Source organism: Trachypithecus francoisi, unplaced genomic scaffold (assembly GCF_009764315.1).
Source record: "Trachypithecus francoisi isolate TF-2019V2 unplaced genomic scaffold, Tfra_2.0 Lachesis_group14, whole genome shotgun sequence".
Lineage (NCBI taxonomy): Eukaryota > Metazoa > Chordata > Mammalia > Primates > Cercopithecidae > Trachypithecus > Trachypithecus francoisi.
The window spans coordinates 16,512,192-16,536,320 of NW_022681459.1; the positions used below are offsets into that span (position 1 = coordinate 16,512,192).

The following is a 24,129-nucleotide window of genomic DNA, read 5'->3' on the forward strand; positions in this document are numbered from 1 at the left end:
AAAAGAAACCAGACGAACCCAGGACTGTGCTCAGCTAGGACTCAGTTGTTTGTGCCCAGAGGGGTGAGGAAGCACCTTTTACTCCAGTTTCTATTTGCCTGAGTTGTAATTTTTTTGGCAGAAATAGATAGAAGGACATATTGGGGCTTCACGAGTAGGATGACAGCTATATTTTAATGAGGTTTTATTAAAATTAGCGTCGACATTTCAATAGCTCTAAGTTCCCACCTGGTTGATGGCGGCACTAAAGGGAGCCCCTCAAAGCTTCCTCTGCTATTCCAGGCATTCCAGGGTGGCCCTGCAGGACAGCAAGGAGGAAATCTGCTCCTGGACTATGATTTTAACCTCACCTGCTCTCCACTGCCTGTACTGAAGAAGGCATCATGATGAGATATTGCTTTCACATCGTCTGGGAGAATAGGACTGCCACATACTACCACAGGCCTGATGGCTTAAAACAACAGAAGTGCATTCCCTTATGGTTCTGGAGGCCAGAAGTCCTAAAACAAGGTGTCTGCAGGGCCACACTCCCTCTGAGGGCTCTAGGGGAGAATCTTTCCTTGCCCCCTTCAGCTTCTGATGGCTCCTGGTGTTTCTTGCTTGTGGTAGCATTACTCCAATGTCTGTCTTCATCTTCATATGGCCTTCTTCCTTCCTGTGTCTAAAATCTCCTTATCCTTTCTCTTGTAAGGACATCAGTCATTGGATTTAGGGTGTAACTGAAATCCAGGATAATCTCATTCTAAGATCCTTAACTATATCTCTGAAGACCTACAAAAGACCTGCTTTCATACGATGACACTCATGTGTATTGGAGTTTAGAAACAGAAATTGGACATATCCTTAAAAAAAATTTTTTTTTGAGACGGAGTCTCGCTCTGTCGCCCAGGCTGGAGTGCAGTGGTGCGGTCTCAGCTCACTGCAAGCTCCGCCTCCCGGGTTCACGCCATTCTCCTGCCTCAGCCTCCCGAGTAGCTGGGACTTATTAATTTTTAATTTTTGTGTATACTTAATATGTATATATATTTATGGGGTATATGAGATATTTTGATACAGGTATGCAATGTGTAACAATCACATCCAGGTAAATAAGGTATCCATTGTCTCAATCATTTGTCCTTTCTTGTTACAGACAATCCAATTATACTTAGTTATTTTCAAATGTACATTGTTGACTGTAGTCACCCTGTGGTACTATCAAATACTAGATCTTATTTGTTCTATCTAATTATATTTTTATACCCATTAACCATCCCCACACCTTACACTAGCTACCCTTGTCAGTCTCTGGTAACCATCATTCTACTCTCTATCTGTATGAGCTCAATTTAAAAAAAATTTTTAGCTGCCACAAATAAGTGAGAACATTCGACGTTTGCCTTTCTACGCCTGGCTTATTTCATTTAACATAATGACCTCCAGTTCCATCTGTGTTGTTACAAGTGATAGGATCTCATTTTTTTTATGGCTGAATAGTACCCTATTGGGTATATGCACTGCATTTTCTTTATCCATTTGTCTGTTGATGAACACTTACATTGCTTTGGGTATGTCTTTAGAGAAGACACGATTCATCCCATTGTAGGGACAAAGGCAACTGGAGAAAAGAGAAAGAAGAGAATAAGTAAGGGTATGCAAGGGGCGGGGGCACTTGTGTCCTGCCCTCTTTCTAGAGTATGTCAGAGCCAATTCTCAACCCTAGTAAGGGAGTAGGTTAAGTCAGAAGCCGAAGGACTTGTGAATCCAGGCATGAGCAGAGCAACTTCAGGGCTTAAGTGGAAAAGGTGACCGAGACCATGACCCTAGTATTATTGAGGCGACTTGTGACCTTGGGGTGGCTACCAAGTGGCACCCAGAGTTGTAGTGGAGCGATCCACGACCCCTATTCTCTCAGAGGGTCCGAAAGCCACAGAGCAATATCTCATCAAGGTGCCTTCTTCGGTACAGGCGGTGGGCAGCAGGTGAGGTTGAAATCCAGGAGCAGATTTGCTCCCTGCTGTCCTGCAAGGCCGCCCTGGAATGCCTGGAATTGCAGAGGAGGCTCTGAGAGGCTTCCTTTAGCACTGCCATCAAGCAGGTGGGAACTTAGAGCTACTGAAATTGAGATACTAATTTTAATAAAACCATATCTGTTCTCCTACACTGCAGAAGCCTGGGAAGATCTGCTTGTAAAGGTACAAGAAAGATAAAAAGCACATCTGCACCATGTGCGCAGGAGCCTGCACTGGGCTGCTCTGCTTGTGACCTTGAAGCTTCATTTTGCCTCATTTGGAAAATCAGGAGGAAACAGCCTTTGAAGCCGGTGGTGAGAGTTGGGCTAAACATAATCGTCAGGAGCCCTGGGAGAAGGTGGATGGTGGGGGAATTTGAGGAATTGATTGGAGGAAGAGAAAAAAATAGTAAAAAAAAAAAAGAAAAGTAGAAAATAATTGTAGAAATAACAGTATTCCATGGTCCTTTCTAATGTACTACTGAGCAAAAATTCCTGCAAACTAATACGCTAATGAATTGACTGGGGCATAGGGAGCACATTGCAAAGGAAACACTGGGGTCTGTGTTCCTTGGGCTGGTACCAATCAGGAAAAAATGAAGAAAGAGCCCCAGTGGCTAACCAGCTTGGTCTATGGGGGCCTTTCCTTAAGGGCTGCCATGGATGGGCGATGACTGAGGGAAAACCTGTCTGAACTGGGGACACATTCCCCCGGAGGTGCTCAGTACTCTCCCTGAAGGCTGGTCTCCTCCAACCCCACCCTATCTGCACCCTTAGGTGTATTCTTTATTCTTTTTTTCAAGCAGGAAAGAGACACATAAACAATTGACTCGTTAAGCTGGAAAAAGAGGAAACACCGGCGTTCTCTCTCTCTGTCTTTCTCTCTCTTTTTTAATGCTTTCACTTTTAGAAGAGATAAGCAAAGGATCCGTGGGCCCAAAGAGAGGGTGCTAGCGGGGTTCAGAAAAATGTTTTCCCGTGGGGAGGAGTGGAATTGGCTTGGTTCCTTGTCAACGACCTCCTGTCCATACCTGAGGCAAAAAAGTCAGCACACACCCATGGCTGATGTGGGGAGCCACAGGGCCCCTGGAGAGAGATTCCGGCTCAGGGTTACTGTTTCTGCTTCTCTCCTGTGGCAGCTGGGAATTCAGGAATTGCTTTTTAAATGATGAAGGATGTTGTTAGGTTCAAGAAAACGTCTCTGGGAATACATGAGCCCATTTACCGGAGGCCCTGCAGGGGGCAGCAGAGAGCAGGCCGCAAGCAAGGCAGACTGGGCAGCTGACGCCGTGGCATCCACTATCCCTCTTCCAGATGGTGGGAGCCTGGGCGCTCTTCAAAGAAAACAATTAAGAGCACAGAACGGGAGTCACTACAGCGGACTAGAGAAGTTTGCATAGACCTGTGACCCCTCTGTCCAAACTTTGTAGCTGCCTCTGCTGTTTTCTGGAAGCTCTGAGAAGGTGGTGCCTACAGTTCAGAACTCCAAAAGCACCCAACACATTGTTATCACAATAATTTATAACCAGGATGCCTCCTGCACCTGAGAGTGAGCTGCCTTAGTCCTCAGGTTTATGTCTCTAGCCCCAAACACAATTCCAGGCACAAAAGAAGTGCTCAATAAATACTCGTGAATGAAAAAATTGGCAGCCCATTTTAGGTTCTACAGCCTCTCTCCAACATTCATGATCAGAAGTCCGTTCAAATGTCCAGAGTGTGACATGGGTAAGTTGGATGGAAAGAATAAAAATGATCAACCCAGATAGCCTGAGAAAAAGTAGAGTCAGACCTGAGTATTTTAGTGCCCTTTCACAGCAAGGGAGCTGGGCAGAGTTTATCATATTCTGGCTCTTAGTGTACTACCAAGCAAAGAAGACTTTAGTAGGGTAAATGGGGAGAGGTTACAGTAATAATAATTCATATAATTGGTAAAATTCTTCCCATTTTACATAGGAGGCATGTGATACATCCTTGTGATAAAGGGTCAGCCACAAAGCCACCAATCCCTTCTTTCCTTATGGAGAGGAGCCGAAGATGCTGTCGTGGTGAATGGAATGATATTGACCCATTATAGATTTTACCATATGAAGAGAGATCACAGGCAAAGATAATGAAAGACTTGTGGCAAGAAGCCACAAAACATCTATTGGGTTCACTTCTCAGGTCACTCTATGCAGACTGACAGTCATGCTGGGGAGAGAATGGAATAGGTTGCTTAAAATGTTCTGTGTGTCCAGGATAACCTTTGCTTGGCATCCTATCTTTGCCACATTATCCATTTTTAATTTTCATTTTATTATCAGTATTTCTCCTATGAAAACACATTCTTTGGCTCTTCATTATGCATAAAAAAGGTGGCTTTTAGGTTTTTTTATTTTTTTATTTTTATGGTTGAGACAGAGACTTGCTCTGTCGCCCAGGCCGGGGTGCAATGGCACGATCTTGGCTCACTGCAACCTCTGCCTCCTGAGTTCAAGCAATTCTCCTTCCTCAGCCTCCCGAGTAGCTGGGATTATAGGTGCGTAGCTAATTTTTGTATTTTTAGTAGAAATGGGGTTTCACCTTGTTGACCAGGCTGGTCTCGATCTCCTAACCTTGTGATCCGCCCACCTCAGCCTCCCAAAGTGCTGGGATTGGCTCTAAGTTTTAAACTTTTCTTATTTCCCCATCTCTCTCTGAAAAGATCCTACTGACAGAAATATTTTCGGTCACACTTGTCATTTGTGGCCTCCTTCACCCCCTCACACGTATCTGCCTCATTAGTTCACATTTCTTTTGAGGACTCAGCTTGAGATGATCTTTTCCTTCCTCGCCTAGCACCCATTCATTTCTCCCTGATGACTATTATTATTTGTTTAACCTAGAGTCATATTTTTAGGTACATTTTGCAAGGAAGATGCTATAATGTATAAAAACATGTAATGCCATATTCAAAAGCCACAGATAAATAACTCTTTAGGTGATGGGCGAAACTGGAGATGCTTTTGACTTAATGTTCTCAGAGTAGAAAAATAAATGGGAATGTCATACTATGCATTTTTATTAAGCAAATGATGAAAGCAAAATGAAACATAATGTCCTTAAGAACATTTCCAACAACGCTGAAAGGCAGAAACTTGGGCATTTCCCAAGCTATTGATGTATCTTGCCTTTGGGCTCTGTTCATTAGTCATTTGTAATGTCTATTTATATAGATCTTTTATTTTATTTTGATTTGTAATTTAACAACCAGAACCACTGAAGATTATGTTCTCTAGAACACCAGCTGGGTTTCCTTTCCACTAAAAGGGCGTAGTATTCTGAGAGATCAGGCATCTAACATGAAAATGTTCTTTCTTTCTTAGTGGAAACTGTCTAAATTTGAAAGTAAATTTTTTAAAGTAGCAATTTGTTGTAGCAGGGGCAATGGCTCATAATCACTTACTGAAGATTAGGAGTAGGAGAAATGTGAGGTGTTCTTTTCTGAAGAGTCCAGAAGATGATAAACCTTCCCAAAGGTGCTCTGTCCCTTTCATGTTCAAGGGAAGAAGGCAATTTTTTTAGTGGGTAAGAACCGTAAAGAATCATAATAGTGGCTGGGCGTGGTGGCTCATGCCTGTAATCCCAGCACTTTGAGAGGCCTAGGTGGGTGGATCACCTGAAGTCAGGAGTTCAAGACTAGCTTGGCCAACACGGTGAAACCCCGTCTCTACTAAAAATACAAAAAATACACAAATGAGCTGGGCATGGTGGTGTGTACCTGTAGTCCCAGCTACTCAGGAGGTTGAGGCGGGAGAATCACTTGAACCCGGCAGGTGGAGCTTGCAGTGAGCCAAGATTGCACCACTGCACTCCAGCCTGGGCAACAGAGTGAGACTCTGTCTCAAAAAAAGAATCATAATGGTGCCACTCTCAAGTCCAAGGTATGTCCCACACTGCCTCTGCGGGACTTTTTCAGCAATGATCTCTCATTTTCTGCTTCTCAATGAAGAAACGGAGAAGTGAAGAGACTGAGAACTACTTTTCTCTATAATTGGTAGGCTGTCCTCTTCAGTGACAAGTCAATACTGACAATATTTTATGTGTGACACAGAATTATGGAACCAGAGAATAAAATAAGTAATACATAGCTCAAAGGCAGAATAACACTTCACTCATCCCAGACAAAAAAACTGCATCTTACATTCAAAGACTGAGAAAAACTCCATAGTAGGATGCCTGGGGAAGAAGAAATAACATTTTCAAATATATAGACAGAGAATTGCCTTTTTAGGGTGGAAGTTACTGGTAATTTAAGTTCCTGTAGAAAACAGCCTACAATCTTTCTAAACTGAATGTCTTCTTTAAAGGGGTCGTTTAAGCTCTGTAAATGGAAGACTAGTAGTTATCTATGATTCTTAGGAGAAAACCTTGACATTTCCGTCTGTTGCCATCTGGATTCTGCTGTTTGCTCATGTAAATTGAGTATTTTTTATCTGGTCTATGTTGTAAAGGTGACTTTTAGAAGTTGTCTCAGCCGGGCGTGGTGGCTCATGCCTGTAATCCCAGCACTTTGGAAGGCTGAGGTGGGCGGATTACGAGGTCAGGAGATCGAGACCCCGGTGAAACCCCGTCTCTACTAAAAATACAAAAAAATTAGCCGGGCGTGGTGGCGGGCGCCTGTAGTCCCAGCTACTAGGGAGGCTGAGGCAGGAGAATGGTGTGAACCCGGGAGGCGGAGCTTGCAGTGAGCTGAGATAGCGCCACTGCACTCCAGCCTGGGTGACAGAGCGAGACTCCGTCTCAAAAAAAAAAAAAAAAAAAAGTTGTCTCTCCTCCCTCCTTTAACTTATTTTACTTATTGCCTCCTACATGGGACCATGAATGGTTGAAAAATCTACACTGTTTTTTGGTTTTGTTTTTTGAGCAGCTCAAAAAATTAAGGTGTGAACTGAAAATAAAGAAAGCTGTTCCATGAATGGTTGAATGTAGGGGCTGGAATTGAGTCATTTCCTACAAGGGAGTGAATACCCTGGGGGTTCCTGAGGCTGCCTTTTAAATCTTTTCTTGTTCTTCTGGAGAGTTAAGAGAGAAAACTGTGTCCAGGCTTGAAGAATATTAGTGGGGAAGATTTGGTTCTGGGCTCAAGGTATGGTGATGCTAGAAGCTGGTATGACCGACCACCAGAGTAAAAAATGTTGACTCTGAAGTGTACAGAGTCTGGGTAATACTAGAAGTATGTGGGTTGTGTGTGTTGTGTGTGTGTGTGTGTGTGTGTGTGTTTGGAGGGGACAGTTATGGGTCAAAATCAGCAGGCATTAATAGGGATTTGGGAAACTGGCATTTCCTGACAAAATTAACCCCAAAAGACCTGCTGGATTAGGTCAGCCAATGTGAGTGCTCCTTGGAAATATCGGGAGTAGCAATTTTGCAAATTTCATTGAATGGTAACTCAGGATCAAAACTCACTGATATCTGAGGCTGTGTCTATAACCAGATTATATGACTGTACACACAGAAGAGTAGGAATTAAACAAATTATAGATGCTTAGGGCTACAGAAGAAAACTGTAATGAGACTGAGAATGATGGACTCTCAATCTACAATTTGTGGCCCTAAATCCCTGGCAGGTAGAGTGTACTTGGCAAAATATTTGAGTTGTGACAAGTTTTGTTTGTTTATTTTTTCTCAATTTATTTCATCTTTTACCTTCCGCTGCCTGTAATTCAATCAGATCGTTGGCTCTGGGCTTATTGCCTAAGGGGAGAGACGAAGGGGTAAGTGGTTCAAAAGTGTAATGCCTTAGGGAAATTCAGAGGATTTGAGGCAAAGACAAAATGTTATGAAAAATATCAGTTAGCTTTTCTGTAGGACCAACTGCTCCAAAATGGAGTGACTAACACAAACATTATTATTATTTTTTTTTTTTTGAGACGGAGTCTCGCTCTGCCGCCCAGGCTGGAGTGCAGTGGCCGGATCTCAGCTCACTGCAAGCTCCGCCTCCCGGGTTTATGCCATTCTCCTGCCTCAGCCTCCCGAGTAGCTGGGACTACGGGCGCCCGCCACATCGCCCGGCTAGTTTTTTTTTGTATTTTTAGTAGAGACGGGGTTTCACCATGTTAGCCAGGATGGTCTCGATCTCCTGACCTCGTGATCCGCCCGTCTCGGCCTCCCAAAGTGCTGGGATTACAGGCTTGAGCCACCGCGCCCGGCCTCACAAACATTATTTACTGTTGCCTGAGTTCCGCTGATCTGAGACAGCCTTAGCTGACTGTGGCTGAGCTAGCTTGTGGGTCTTCATTACAGTGCACGGCCTCCCTCCTATGCCTAGGGATTGTCTGGGAGTTGGCTGGGGCCATGAGGAAACGTGGTCCTGTACCTCCATCATCCAGTGAGCTAACCTTGGCTTCTTCACATGGTGGCTGGAGGATTTTGAGAGTGGGCAGAGGTGCAACGCTCCCTCAGACCTGCATCCCAACAGGCACTGCATCCGTTCTGCCACTTTCTATTGACCAAAGAAAGTCGCAAGAGCACCCCAGATTCGAGTGTAGAAAAAACTTTCGCTTTGATGGGAGGAGCTATGAAGACACATTGCAAAAGGGCAGGAAGGGGTGAGGAATTGCAGCTCTCTTTGCAATTTGTCACACATATCACAAAGGAATGGGGAACATGGACACTGACAGCAGGACGGCAGCCTTCTCTATAGCCACTCACATGACAAAATATTGGCCTTAAGGTTCCCATTCTGGGAAAATGAAGAACCCAGATGATTAATAATGATGGTAGTGATTAGAACAATGGTTTTGGGACACAGTCCGCAGTAGGAAATCTGCAAAACTCTACATTGATTTGTGGGGCCAGATAGAGAAAGGCGCCCTGAGGAGGCAGAAGCTCCCAGAGAGAGAATGGCTGTAATGTAAGGCCAGACAGGTAGCCCACAGATAGATAACAGAAATTCCTAGTTACCAGCCAGCCACAGCAAACAGTGGAATGAGTTCTGTGCCTTCAGGTATGGCAGGGAACCAGCAGAGAGCCTGAGTCACTAAGCCTGAATGAATGAAGCCCTGTGGATGAACGTGGGAGCCATCTTGAAGGCTCTTGGGTGGATTGCACTAGGGACACAAAGACTTCCCTTGCCCTTGTCACCCCAACACTTCAGCACCAAGTAAGCCCCCCTCCCAACATAAACATAGCAACAGGTATGGAAGGTAAGGGAGAAGAGATATCCTGAGGTTATGTTTTTGAAATCCCAGGAGAATACAATCTCAAAAAGAAAAAAGAAAAACCACACAAAACAAAACAAAAACAACCAGCTGGGTGTGGTGGTTCACTCCTGTAATCCCAGCACTTTGGGAAGCTGAGGAGGGCAGATCACTTGAGGTGAGGAGTTCGAGACCAGCCTCGCCAACATGGTGAAAACCTGTCTCTATTACTACAAAAAAAAAAAAAAAAAAAAAAAAAAGTTAGCTAGCATGGTGGTGCGTGCCTGTAATCCCAGCTACTCAAAAGGCTGAGGTGGGAGAATCACTTGAACCTGGGAGGCAGAGGTTACAGTGATCCGAGATTGTGCCACTACACTACAGCCTGGGCAACAAGAGTGAAACTTTGTCTCAAAACAAACGAACAAACAAACAACAAAAAGCAAAAACAAAAACAACCAAAATAAGATGAAGTCTAGAAAAATGTTTAAAGGGTGTGTGTTTTTTTCAGTGGTTGAATTTGGTGGCTGTGATTCAGTTCATTTCCTGTAGAGGAGGTAAGAGAACATGTATGCAACTTCCCAAGAGTTTTTAATGACTCTCTTATTTTTATTAAGGTATTAGGACAGGCCACTATGTGGAAAGCCCCTTATCTGGGCCTCTAGAGCAGAAGGAGTGAACAGCCTGATGTGACCAGGCATAAGAATAACTTCAGGACCCCAAGTCTGATTATTCGTGCATAGATCAGTATATTGTGACCAGTCTTGTACAAGGCTGTTCATCTTGTGGTAGAAATAATAAAGTATCCAGCACTGAGAGTGTTCTCGATATTGTTACTCCAGCCTTGGGAAGAGGTCTTCCATGCATGGCTGAGGCCAATTGCACCTGGGTGAAAGTGACAGGTACAAAATGAAAGTGAGGAGGGTTGTGACAAAGTGTCTCAGAAGTGCCATGTTTGAAGCAGTTCACTCTCAAGGTGAACAATGCTTCTGACACTGAGGCCAAGTATTTACAGAATGTTGAACTACTGCTGGGAATGTTGGGAATTTCTTGCTATTTTTCACGAGTGGGAGCCCAAGTGTCTGTGTTTATGTTCAAGCTAAAGACGTTGCTGAAGAATTTCAGGGGAAATGGAGTGGGAGATCAAGGAAACATTGATCAGCCTCTCCCAGAAAGTGAAAGCAGGGGATGTACTAAAAGAGATGCTCTGATGGACCCCACATTTCCTAGATTCTTCCAGTTGTTGATCTGGCAAAGGGAGGTGGTAGCTTGAATTAATGAGAAGGGGTTACTGGGATGAAAACAAGGTCTTTTTTCCTTACTGTAACTATAGAGTTTAGTAAAAAAAATAAAAATAAAAAAATAAAAGGAAGTGTTAACGCAGCCCTACAGGAATTAATGAAAGAGCCAGACCTTTGGGCAAAGGGGCAGAGTTGGAAAAAGGCTAAAAGAAGAATTCTTAGAGCTGAGGGGCCAATGAGCACATGGGAAGGGGTTGTAGACACCTAGAAAAATCAGCTTTAGTGTTTCATTCTGCAGTGGTGAATTACTTAATCTCTTTTAGTCTGACTTTCATTGTCAACAAAATGGGAGTAAATAGTAGTGCCAGCTTCCCAGAATCTTGGTTTCATAAAACCCTTAACAGTGTGCTAAGCACTTAGGAAATGGTATCTCTTGTTATCACTTGCCACACTGACTGATATCAGAAAATCATGAAGGAGTTGGGAATTCAAGATATCTTTCCTCTCTCCTCATCTTTGCCTCAGTTGAAAAGTCTCAACCCAGTTTAAAGATCTAGCCTCTAAGACTGATGAGTCATGCTGTAGCAAAAGTGAAGAGATGTGATTGGCATTCACTGGTGCTAGCCAGAGAATTCGGTTCCCCATGATAAAAATGGAATGGATTGGGCTGGCCTCGTCAGATTAGAGAAATCTGCCCTGCTTTTCTACCTTCTAGAGCTGCATTCTTTTTTTTTTTTGTAAATTAACTATTTTTTAATATTCTTTAAAAAATATTTTAAGTTTAGGGGTACATGTGCAGGATGTGCAGGTTCGTTACATAGGTAAACGTGTGCCATGGTGTCTTGCTGCACAGATCACCCCATCACCTAGGTATTAAGCCCAGCACCCATTAGCTATTCTTCCTGATGCTCTCCCTCCCTCATCCTCCCTCCCCCAACAGGCCCAGGTGTGTGTTGTTCCCCACCTTGTGTCCATCTGTCCTCATCATTCTAGAGCTGCATTCGTTGCGTTGTTTGGCTCGTGATCCGTTCTTTCAGCTTTAAAGCCAGCGGTGAAGTGTCTTGCTTCAGTTATCACATTACCTTCTTCTGTTGTAGTTCTGTCTCTCTCTGCCGCTTTTTTGTAAAGATGCTTGTGATTACATTTAGAACCCACCCAGGTAATCCAGGATAATCTCCTCTTTCTCAAGTTATGTCCCCTTAATCAGATCTGGAAAGTCCCTTCTGTCTATAATGTGACATTCACATGATCTGGTCATGAAGACATGGATCTCTTTGAGGGCCATTAATCAGCCTCCCATCAGCCATATAGTAAGTGGCAATGTTCACATCAGACTGAGGCCGACTGGCTTCTGCCTCCCTTTGTTGGAGTTTGCTGACATGCACTCAAACCAGGAGGCATGCACCGAGGAGGCTGCATCGAGGAGCATCCATTTCAGTCTCCTTAGAAGGCCTGACAAGCCCTGTAGGCAGCATCAGGGCAAATTAGTGGGGAGTCCTCCTCATCTTTGTCCTGCATCCAGAACCCTGCTCAGAAGTCAGAGGCAGCAGAAAGTCTCATGCTTAATGTTTGGAACCAAATTTATTTGGCTCTTCTAGGTAATGAGACCTTATTTTATGCTCTAAGCTGCAGAGGCAGTAAGTTACAGTAATGCAAAGAAAATGATGGCAACCTTCTTTCATCCCCAGGTGTCACTTTCTTTCTATCAGTGTGGACATTCTTCTTTTGATGTATCTTGAATTCGTACTGACTTAAGTCTCATTTTCCTGGCTTCTTTTGTTGGGAAGATGGAAAGCAATCACTTTCCACTATCTGAATGATAGCATTTATTATTTCAGAGACTAGTGACATTTGAGCCAATTTTGTCTTATTGCACAGGAAGTAAAAAGGAGCCAATGTGTGGGATAGACACTGATTTATTTGCTGTTGTGTCTCAACATATGCAATAAGAATTACCTTTGTTTTCTGCCAGCAACTCTTCGTAAGTTATGCAAGGACACTCACAGACTGTACCATTTAGAGCAGACTTGCGCAAACTTCTGTAGAGTGACATGGTAAATATTTTAGGCTTTGCAGGCTATACAAGCTGCACTGCAGCTACTCAAACCTGCTGTCTTATCACATGGACACATGTGAACGATATGCAAAGACATTGGTGTGGCTATGCTCCAGTGAAACTATTTATGGGCACTGAATCGCATGTAGTTTGCATGTGTCTCGAGATATACTTTTGATATTTTCAACCACTTAAAAATGTTTAAATGTGAAATGTATAAATCATTCTTAGCAAACACCGGTAGTGGGCTGTAGTCTGCTGCCCTCTGACCTGGTAATCTTCAAATTTTGTAACTTATTCCTGGATGATGTCTTGAGGGCAAAGTGAGGTAGGCTGGCATGACATTATCCTGTTTGGAGGGCCAGGTGTATGTAATGTCTTGCCCCTGATCTTGTCTCATCATCTAGCTTCAAATCCATCAGTGACTCTAAGATAAACTGCTGAGATTCAGTTTTAAAATAGCTCCTCTTCCATCTAGTTTGCTCTCAGCCTCTAGATCCTGGTTAGACTCTTTAACATCCACCTGCTCCCAGACTCCTCCCGCTTGTTCCTCCCTTTATTTTCACCCAACTCCATTATTTGTGTACATTTCTGCCTCCTCCATGTTCCCTGCCAGAATGTAAATTCCTTGAAGAATGACAGCAAATACTTATTAATCTTTGCTGTTGTAGTACACTTATATCAGAATGGTGGCCAGAGCTCCATAAGTGTTTTTTTTTAACCTATAAATTCTTTTCCAAAATGACAGTTGAAATTGGGTGCCATCTAAAACACATAGAGGTAGTATGTTGTTTTTCCATATGTCACGTACTTTTGACCCAATTAATGCTAAAAAGCAATTGTGTGAATGTCTGCATTCAAAGATACTACTCTTGGGAAGTGGGTCTTCTTTCTCTCAGCACTGAATCTTCCATCACCCTGGCTCTAAGCTGTGCTAATTTGAAAATAAGGGAGAACAAAGCAGCTTGGTCTGGAGACGAATCAGAGTGTGCAAGAACGCACAATCAAATGGCAAAGAAAAGGTGGACATGCTTAGGCTGATTCATACCCTGGTAAATTAGTAGCACAGTTGCCTCCTCATTATGAATATCTACTTCCAAAGAAGCTACTCTTGTTGATAAGAGAATCTCAGCCCACTGAGAAGGAAAAGGAAACGAAGTCTCAGAACACTTCAAATAACTTTTCTATTATTTGGAAAATATTTTCTTGAGATGCTGAGTTCTAACATCAGCAAAGAAATAATTTATTCAGAAGTGTGGAAGGATTTAGAATTTCTGCAGTGCTCCCTTTCATTCTGTTTAAGACGTGGGCCGAGGAATTCCTGTCTACAGGTTGTCATGGGGTGGCTAACAGGATGTAAGAGCAGTTGCTACAGTATTGAGGGACGTGGATGTCATCAGAGTTTGGTTTGGATGTATATGACAACAGGACGTGTGCACAAAACATTGTATCGATGTTACGCCAAAGATATCAATGAACAATTTACAAATTCTGCTTCTGTGCTAAGGGCAGTCACCCTGCTGTGTGAGCAGTAGTGCATGAGAGCTAGGAAATTAAAAGGCTTCACCGCATGCCCCAAACCATCCAAGCTACTTTATTGTTCAAGTGAAGTGAAATACAAACACAAATAGCCAGGAGGGTGAAATTTAAATTAAACTTCAAAATCGTTTTGTGTTTTAACCATCGACTGCGTTCTTTGTGCGGCAAATAAGGCCACATTTATTGGAAACCCAGAAAAATAATTCTCTTGGCTCTGTAGTCTCCCTTTACATACTCTGCACCTGTTCACTTTGAATGAAAGTTTGACTAGGTTTCCAGGAGTGCGATGTAACTACCTAGGAGGAGTTTCTAAGCCATGATGACCACGGCTACTGCCCTTCTCCAAGATGATGATCTGGATTTCAGCAGGATTTCAGGCCAAGATTGTTGTGCCTTTCATTGTTAGGTGGCTGCGTTTGGAAACGCTTTGCAAGAGAGACATCTGCGGGGGATTCCTAATGCTTCACCACGTTCTGGCTTTGTGAGTTGGATACGCATTTCTGTAGACTGGTTTTTCCTTGGCACAGTTGTGCTACTGCTCTCCAGTCAGGAGCTGGATGTGAATGAGCAGGATGTTTCTCCAAACAGTTGAGCTTTTATTCTTTGAATCACACACCACCTGCAGAAATTGTCCCTTATGGAAAGAGGTTGGAACCCACGCTGGAGCTAGGCAACAGGCTCAGTGGATTGGCAATTCCATGGTTTTTTTTTTTTCTGAGGCCAAGAATTTTTCTGCTGTCTGAGACTTTTGGGTTCATTTATAAAAGAAGATTTGATTTCTAAAAATCTGCTATTAATGTGGCAGGCTAAATGAAAAAGTGTTGAATGGAATAAGTTAAAAATTAATTTCGGGCGGCCCGCTCAGGTCCCCTTCCACGCTGTGGAAGCTTTGTTCTTTCACTCTTCACAATAAATCTTGCCACTGCTCCAAAAAAAAAAAAAAAAAAAAGTCAATTTCTCATGAGAGGAAGCCAGGTGCGGTGGCTCACGCCTATCCCAGCACTTTGGGTGGCTGAAGTGGGCAGATCACCTGAGGTCAGGAGTTCAAGACCAGCCTGGCCCACACGGTGAAATCCCATCTCTACCGAAAATACAAAAATTGGCTGGGTGTGGTGGCATGTGCCTGTAGTCCCAGCTACATGAGAGGCTGAGGCAGGAGAATCTCTTGAACTCAGGAGGCGGAGGTTGCAGTGAGCCAAGATCGTGGCACTGTACGTCAGCCTGGGCAACAGAGCGAGACGCTGTCTCAATTAAAAAAATATTTTTTTCATGAGAGAAAATAACAAGGTTATAAATGTCATGGCCTGTGCCATGTAGAAAGAGGTATATTTTTCGAAGACATATATCAAGTTTGCTATATAGATATTGTTTCTTTAAGAGGATTTAAGAAGGGGGTTCATACAAGCTTGTATATACAGGGTTTGAAGTAGGAGGGAAAAAAACAGAAAAAAAGAAGAAAGAGAGTCTAATGAGTAGGTTTTAGGAACAGATGCAATTCCTCCAGGCAAATCTGGTGAAAGGAACCAACATGACTTCAGGCCCTCCTGGGGGGTTCTGGGGTCCTCTGGTCACCTCCTTCACAGCAGGCAGCAGCTCTAAGTCGCTCAAAAAAGCTTTTCCCTAAGGCCAAGAGAAATTTTTATGTTTGAGCCTAGACTTTATATTTTTTGCCTTGATTAAAGAATTCTCTGTGTTTATTTCTTTTTACTTGAAGGTGCTTTCTCTTTGGGTTGAGGCAAAAAGAAAAATAATTCTTAGTAGTCAGAAGAGACAGGAAGACCTTTTTCTGTTACTTTGTGGGTGAGTATTGGTCACCATCTGTGGTGGTTTAAAAAATCCATCCATAAATGCTTTGATAGTTCTCCCATCATGAAGTGGAGCCTATGAACCAACCCCCTGAACATGGGCAGCCTTCGTGATTGCTTGGTGAATAGAATGAAGCAGAGTTATGCTGCGTGTCTGACTTCTAGGCCTTGGCTAGATGACGCCACAAGGCTGCAGTGGTTTCCTTTGTGACTCTAGTTCTGGGGGTCTTCAGCCACCATATTTGTAGTCTGGCCACTCTTAGATAATGTGGAAAGAATTAACCCCACAGGGGTAGTTGTTCAAACTCTTCACATTTCAAAGAAGGTTTGGCCCCTGTTCAACCCCTGGAGTGTTTTCGTTTACCTGAAACTTTGGGCCACGCCAGATAGTTAGTAATAACGTGAATAATGGTAGCAGACCTTGGGCTGTGGTATCAGCTTGACCTCTGGAGGGGCTGAAGGGCTGAGGCCAGCCATGTGGGAGGTCAGCCATGCCAGTGTAATCCTCAATGAAAACACCTGGCCAAACCTTGGCCACCAAAGTTTAAGTGAGCTTCCCTTGTTGGCAATACTTTGTGAATATTGCCCCACATCATTGCTGGAAAAATTACGTGCTATCTCGATGACTCCACTGGGAAAGGGCAACTAGAACCTGTCTCTTGGTGCCTCCTAGACTCTTCCCTAACCACTTTTTTCTATTGTTGATTTTAATCTGTATCTTTTTGCTGTCAAATACCATCACTGTGCATATAACAGCTCTGGTGAATTCTGTGAGTTATTGTAGCAGAGTATTGAACATGAAAATGGGTTTGGGGATTGTTGAACACACACACACAGAGAGAGAGAGAGAAAGAAAAAGTGAGAGCGAGAGAGAGAGAAAGAGAGAAAGAGTCCTTTCACATGAAGGATGCCCAGATGCTCCTATCCCAGTTGTTTGATTCTTCCCAGTACTGGTTTTAGGCATGTGTGAAGAAGATTTCAACATGAGGTCAGCCCCAGCCACTGTTTGATTTAAATCACATGATAGACCCTGAGTGAGAATTGCCTAGCTGAGTCCAGTCAATTCTCAGATTTGTAAACAAAATAGATGATTGTTATTATTTTTGGCCCTTGTTTTGGTGTAATTATTGTTACCCAGCAATAGATAACCAGAATAGGTTTTGGTACCGCGAATGGAATGCTACAATAGCATCTGTGAAGAGGCTAACAGCAGAAGTTTGACGGCCCTCAAAGAGACTTTCAGTAATGGATTAAAGGACATTGACAAAAATGTTGCTGGAAGCTGGAAGGAAGGAGACTCTTGTTACATAGCGTTGAAAAGTTTGGAAACACTTTTGCCTAATGAATCCAATGAATTGGTAGATTTGGCCAAGTAGATTTTCAGGTGGAATATTAAAAGTGCCAGTGTGTTTCTTTTGGCTGTGTATAATAAATTGAGGATAAAAAGAAATGGGTTACAATTGCACAATTGGAAAATTCTGTCCCCTGACACATGCACAATAAGGGGAACAAAGCTGTATAGAGTCTAAGGGTCCGCATACACATTAGGAGGACAGGGTGGAACTACCAATTGTAAAAAATTAAAGGATAAATAAAAGAGGTGGGGCTTACAGATTTGAAAATAAAGTTGGTTTTTATCCTCTCCAGATGGCAAAGGATTCTAAAATTAAGACGCAGCTTCAGACCAAAGATTATTTCCAGGGTGGGATTTTAAATTCCTTCTAACGTAATGCATCAGAGAATCTCTCAGACATACAAAAGACTTCTAAGGTCTTAAGGCAGTGCCTATTAGATATTTTCTAATCAAAAACAGAGCTTATAAAAAATCTTAAGGATGTTTCGCTCAAAGTCCTACAGCTAACCTGAGGTCTAAAGGGGCTCATCTTGAGATTTATGTTCGTGGCTTTTGTCTAATGGTATGAGTGGTAACACAATCATAGGCTACCCAGAGAATTTAAAGAGAGTTTTAATGGTAGAAACATCAGCAGCTTGGACTAAAAGTGGCAGAAGCAGTACAAAATATAGAAAGGGCTTTACACTCCCCAATTATTGTGAACAGAAAGCAGACTGAGGAATCTCCTCAATTGGAAATGCCAATACTTTCTTAAGGGAAAGGATAGGCGAACCAGAAGTGAGAACCAAGAACAAAAAAGGCACAGCAAAGAGCAGTGAGAATCAGCTCAAGGCAATAAACTGAATTCTAACCAGTAAATTGGCAATGCAAGCCCAGCTAGATTTCAGAATTGCTATGGATCAGTGTTTGCTGTGCATATCCCATTTTCCCTCTTTTGAATGTGTCTGTTGGAATATCCTATGCATATATCACCATTGTATGTTGAATATGGGATGAAGGAGTTGAGAATTTGTCTCTTTAGTTCACAGATATTCATACTGAGAGAAACTATACTCAATGTGCTGTTTTTGAGGAAATACATGCAAGGAGACTCACTTATCCCTGGACTTGACTAAAATGATGGGATCTTGAACCTTGAGCTTGAGCTGAATGCCATAATAAGTGAGACTCTTGAGAATATCTTAGAGATCTTAAAAGGACATGAGTGTATTTTTCACATGGGAAGAATATAAATCAACTTGTTTATTTTAGCTGTGTGTGATAAGATAAAGATAAAGTTATAAGTGATGTTTATTTTCTATCAAAATTCAGAAGACAAAAGATTCAGGCTTATGAATTTAAAAATAAATCTGTTTCTTATCCTTTCCAGATGGCAAATAATTCTAACATTAAATCCAACCTCAGGGCCCCTGCTTGGTGCTCACACATTTCAAATTGGAAGTGTAGGGCAGTTATTGTTCTGTAGAAGCGAACTTTAGCCACTGAGGGGAGAAAACCAATAGATAAATTCTTCTCTTTTTTTGGCTAAGAAAAAAATCCTGAGATGCAGATGCAGTGTTTATTATGGCTTTCAGCCACAATCCCAACAAGGTGTGCAATCAGTCACATTTAGTGACATCCAGGTCAGTCACACATCTCCTACTCCTTTCTTACTTGCTTTGCTCTCCTTCTCCCTCACTCTTCACTCCCATTCCTCGAGCTTGGATACCTTTATAGCACATATACCCTCTACTTCAAGCTTTATTTCCTGATGGTCAAGGCTAAGAAAGAGGCCATTTGTAGAGACTGGGGATATCTAGCAGTGGAGGGAGAATATATATCTCCCCAGAAGTCCACCACACACATGCTTTGAACTATAAAAACTTGTGGAAATACATTGTGTATTTCTAGACAGATATTGGCTAGTTAGTTCTTGGGAAATAATTGCTTGTATCTGCCAGAGTTTTGGAGACATAGACATTGACCTCTAAATCATTCTGGAGAAGTGTAAAGGTCAGAGGCTTGGTGGGGCTACAGAGATATGTATAGTGGAGAAAAGAGTCCACATTTTCCCACTGTTTAACTTGTAGACCAGGTTCTTTGGGAAGCACACTATAAAATGAAGAGTAGTGGGCAGTATTAGGAAGCATTCTTGGGATCAACTCTTGTAGAAGGGAAGAGAAGAAGGGAGAATTGGCCAGAGAGAGAAAGTAACTGTGATACAGTCTGAGTGAAGTCCTCAACTGGTGCCATCAGGAACTCTGAAACTGAAATGGCCCTTCAGAGTTGTCCCAAGTTGGGCCAAAGGAGCTGGTCTTTTGTAATCACTTTGGCTGGTCATTGGAGGCAGGTTGCCCAGGGTGACCTGATGCAAGGAATCTGTCCTCACTTAAGGCAGTTTGTGAGGAATTCCTGAGAGGTGAGTGCCAGCATTAGTCCCACCATCTGGGGAAATAAATCATTCAGTCTTGAAAGGAGGGTGTAGGTGACACATTGCAGCATCCACTACAGATGCATTGGATGGTAGCTGGGCCAGGAGAAACTTCTTCCAAGTAGAGACAACCCCAGGTGACAAACCTTCCTGGATGTGCCTTGGAGTAGGGTCTAAAAAGGAGTCAAAAGCAGTTAGCCAGAGAAGATATCTCCCAAATCAGAGCACAGCAGAGTACAGAAACTTCCTACAGTGGGAACTCCGAAGAATTCATTAAAATTTCCTGCTGGAGAAAGTCAGCCTTTGGGCATCAGCTTATAAGTGAGCACCCACACCTGATAAAAGCACCGCCTGTGAAGACAGACCTTTGTTTCCTTAGCTGTCTTCTGCTGCCTCTCCCTTCTACATCTTATTTGAGGTCTCCAGAAGTAACACAGTGATGGGGAAGGAGCAGGAGAGCAAAGTAGGGTCATGGGAAAGGACTGTTGCAGTGCAGAATTTGCAACCCAAGCTGGGGAAGGGGAAAAGTTCTAACTGAATATGAGGCAAATGTCACTTTAAATTGGACTGGATGCAAAAAGGAATGTTCAAATACCCAGAAATCCCCTGAACAACTCTGAGACCTGCCTAAGTTATCATGCAATGATGGAAAATGGGGAGTGATTAGCACTTTTCCATTTAGTGGTAAGAAAGAATAGTTAGTTTCTGCTTTTACCCTGTTGAATATAGTATAATCAGAAGGAGATTCTACTTATGTTACTGAGCTAAATCTTCACAAAACTCTATGGATTAGTTGTAATTATTCTCATGTTAGAGATGAACGAACAGATTTGGGGAGCCTCTGAAATGGGCTTCGCTATTTATGTGTGTTCCTTCAAAAAGTGATCCCAGCTCTAAGAGCTGGATTTTAGAGAAGCAAAGTAAACCTTGGAGGGTTCAAGTGACTTGCTCATGTCCTGTAACTAGTAAATGGGAGAGTGAGAATTCCAACTCCAAAGACTTTGCTTTTGCCTCTATAGTTGGCTTCTTCTGACCTACAGGATGTGGTGGTTGGACATCACCTCTGAAATTATTTGTTGTGAACATTTCCCTGGGAACTGACTTAAGTTCAATGATACATTTTGCAGATGAGGGAAGTAAAGCTTGAAAAGATGAGGTGCCAGTTTCAAAGCCATAGTAGTTCCTATCTCCTCATAGGACCATATGTAAGCCTGTCCAGCAAGTTCTGTAAAACACTGTTTTGACGGAGCATTTATGAGGTTTGTAATTTCATGTGATGCTGTGTTCAAGTAATTTGGCCAATAATGAAGTCAAATATATTTTCAAATTTCAGGTTTTTGGTGAAGTCTTTTTGTTTGTTTGTTTGGAGACAGGGTGTTACTCTGTTGCCCATTCTCGCCATTCTGGAGTGCAGTGGCATGATCATGGCTCACTACAGCCTTGACCTCCGGGCCTCAATTCATACCCCCAAGTAGCTGGGACTACACTAATTTTTATATTTTTTGTAAAGATGGGGTTTCACCATGTTGCCTGGGCTGGTCTCAAACTCCTGGACTCAAGCAGTTCACCTGCCTTAGCCTCCCAAAGTGCTGGGATTACAGGCATACACCACCACACCTAGCCTCAGTGAAGTTTTGAGACCAATATTTCTCCTGATTTTGTGGCTTTGTGTTATCAGTGAGTGTAATGGTGACATGCCTTAACTTTATATCTGGTCCTGATGGTCAGTGATGTTAGTCATTGGTTCATCTATCCATTCAGTTCTCATGCATTTATTTACTCATTTGAGTTTGCTGCAAAGTACACTGCAAAAGATTTTTTAAAAGGTATGAAAGACTGCACGTGTCTCATTCTGGACACTGGGCCATGCCTTTCCTCTCTGTTCCTCTGTCTGCTGCTGACCTGCGAAACGGGTTATCCCACAAGAGGACAATTGTGATTTTTTTTTAAAGTTCTTGAAGGGCAGATGTGGCTCCACAAGGGACAATCGTATTTTACTTAAGAGGTTTAGAACGACTTTGGCTGGTAACTACTTTCATTCCTCAGAGATGGGAGGTTTGCTGTTGGAGGGATAAATTGCACAGGGAGACATTCTGGAGGCTGAGGATTTTCCTCAACTCCTCTTTTCCCTTTCTATGTAGTATAAAGCCTCCCATATAAATTAGAAATCTAATCAGAATTGTATGCTCCACTCAACAGGGATGGGCTTAATTGGGAAATTCGCTTAATCAGGACATCTCCCAGGGAACGGATTTCAGCCCAATGATACATAATGGCTATGATTGCAGTTTTAAAGGGGGTGGTAATTCTCCTTAATTGAGACACTTTTAGGTAATTTAACCCTGCTTGGGACTAGGTGTTTGTGAATGTGTATGCTTCTGGCCTCTCTGATTTGTTTTGTATTCTATGGTATGGAGTGCAGGATCAATTCACACAACTGCGTAAGTTAGTTCAGCGGTGCCCCGGTACCTATTTTCATTCACAAGACAAGAGTCTTAGGCCCCCTGGCAAATAACTACCATGCTCCTTGCCAGCAGTTTGGAACTGATATGTCAGCCCATTTCAAGGTGTGATTGTGGGCTGGTTAGCATTTTCTTTGTAACAGTTTCAGGGGAATTTCTTCAGGCAGCAGAAGCGATCTCCATCTGGCTCTTTGACTCCACCTGAGCTCCTGAGTGGTCTTCCTACTGGCACCTTACACAAAATCCTTGACATTGACCTAAACTCTGTTGGCTTGAGCAGCATTTGAGAAGAATCAATTGCGGGGCAACGGTAAATGCATCAAATTCTTTTTTTGAGACCTACGCCTGAATTAGAGACGAAAAGTTAGAGTGATGGTTGTTGGTGTCAACATGTTTGCGCATTTCTTTAGCCCCTTTCATCCTTTTAGGAACTGGGTGTGCAATTGATCATAGTCCTCACTTCGTATTACACCATCACTATTGATCTATGCATGCCACTTTCTAAATCGATTCAGTCATACAATCACACACTTTGATTTCCTTTTATCCCAAACTCGCCATCATTCTTCTCTTCTTTCTCCCTCTGTAGGCCAACATTATACCATGTTTAATGTGTAACCTTTTCTTGTGTGCCTTCCTGAAAAATGTGTATGGTTTTATGTGATGGTAAATTAACAAACAAGGTAGTTTTTTTTCATATAAAATAATCTCAGATGTGGCCTGATGATTCCATCATGTCATTAGGAACTCATCATCGGGATGTATGCTACTGTCTCTCGTCTTGGTTTCCATTCTCAGAGTCCAAGAGAGCAGCCCAAACCCCAGTCTTCACATTTGCATTCCAAATTGCATGAAGGAGAAAGAGGAAAGAACAGGGTGGTATGCATATATTTTAAAATTGATATACATAGTATTGTTCCTCACTTTTTTCCACTAAGCGCTATATATTTAAGATACCCACAATTTTATATATATATAATGAAATTTATACATATAAAATAAAATTTATGTATATATATAAAAGTTATTACCTTTAATTGCTTCATAATACTTCATGGTGTTTATCCACCGTATTTATCTCTTTTATTAGCTAAGATATGACTAAATACATTGCTAAACCTTTTGAATTTCAGGGGCTTATCAAACCATCTAATCAGTTAATAAAGTTGAAACAAAATTACTGATTCGGAACATGGAGTCCCTATAATTTAGGACCCAGGCTCCTTCCATCTTGTGGTACTGCAGTTTCATCACGTGCATCCCAAGGCTGCTCCAGGACTTATTGCCATTTAAGCCATTGGGCAGGAGGAAAGAGCAGGGACATTTGCACTGGAGAGGGTTCTTTTTGGCAAAGCCTGTAAATAGTCTACTGCATTCTAGTCAAACATTCTTTTTTTGTTGTTGGAATGTAGTCATGGATTTATACCTATTCTCAAGAGGATGCTAAGAAATATGCTTTTTCTGCATATCCTGGAGGAAGAGGAAAAAGGCTTGGTGAGAAGCCAGTGGTTTCTTCCATATGTATGTCCTGTGTCAGAAATCGATAGCCAGATTGCCTCTAGTTCTCTCCATCAAAAATAATGCTGCAGGGAACATCCCGTTTTGTACACTCTGTGGATCTGTGTGACAGTGTCCTTAGTTTCTACACCCAGGGTGGAATTGCTGCGCCATAGGACATGCACAGACTAATTTACACTCAATGGTGCTAGTTGTACTCTGGATTGGCAATACTGTCTGTACTTACCACCAATGTATGAGGATGCTTCTATCCTCATATCTTTGTCTACATTTCAAGCTTCGGCTTTCTTTTTTTGGAAGACTAAGGTGTGTAAAGAAATATATCATTGCCGTTGTAATTTACATTTTTTCCAATCGCTATTGATTTTGAACATCTTTTCATATGCTCTTATAAACCTTTGGGTTTTCACTTCTGCAAATTGCCTAGCAATGTTCTTTGCTCACTTTTTCATTGTAGTTCTTGTCCTTTCCTTGATATGAAGAATATTGGTGAAATTGAATGGATCTATTTATGCTCATTCTAAATGCTTATTAAAAACCTCTTCTGGCCCTATGAGTCACGCCTTTGACATGGAGAGTCTACTTTTTTTTTTTTCT

General features: G+C 42.4%; 1 long non-coding RNA gene across 1 annotated transcript in view; it reads left to right on the forward strand.

The window, feature by feature from the left end:
- LOC117095654 overlaps positions 1-2,413 on the forward strand; it is a 40,566-nt gene extending 38,153 nt beyond the window's left edge. Inside the window, exon 2 of the long non-coding RNA XR_004442124.1 lies at positions 2,149-2,413. This is a non-coding gene — a long non-coding RNA (uncharacterized LOC117095654). The remainder of the gene's footprint in view (positions 1-2,148) is intronic.
- Positions 2,414-24,129: the final 21,716 nt, after the last annotated feature.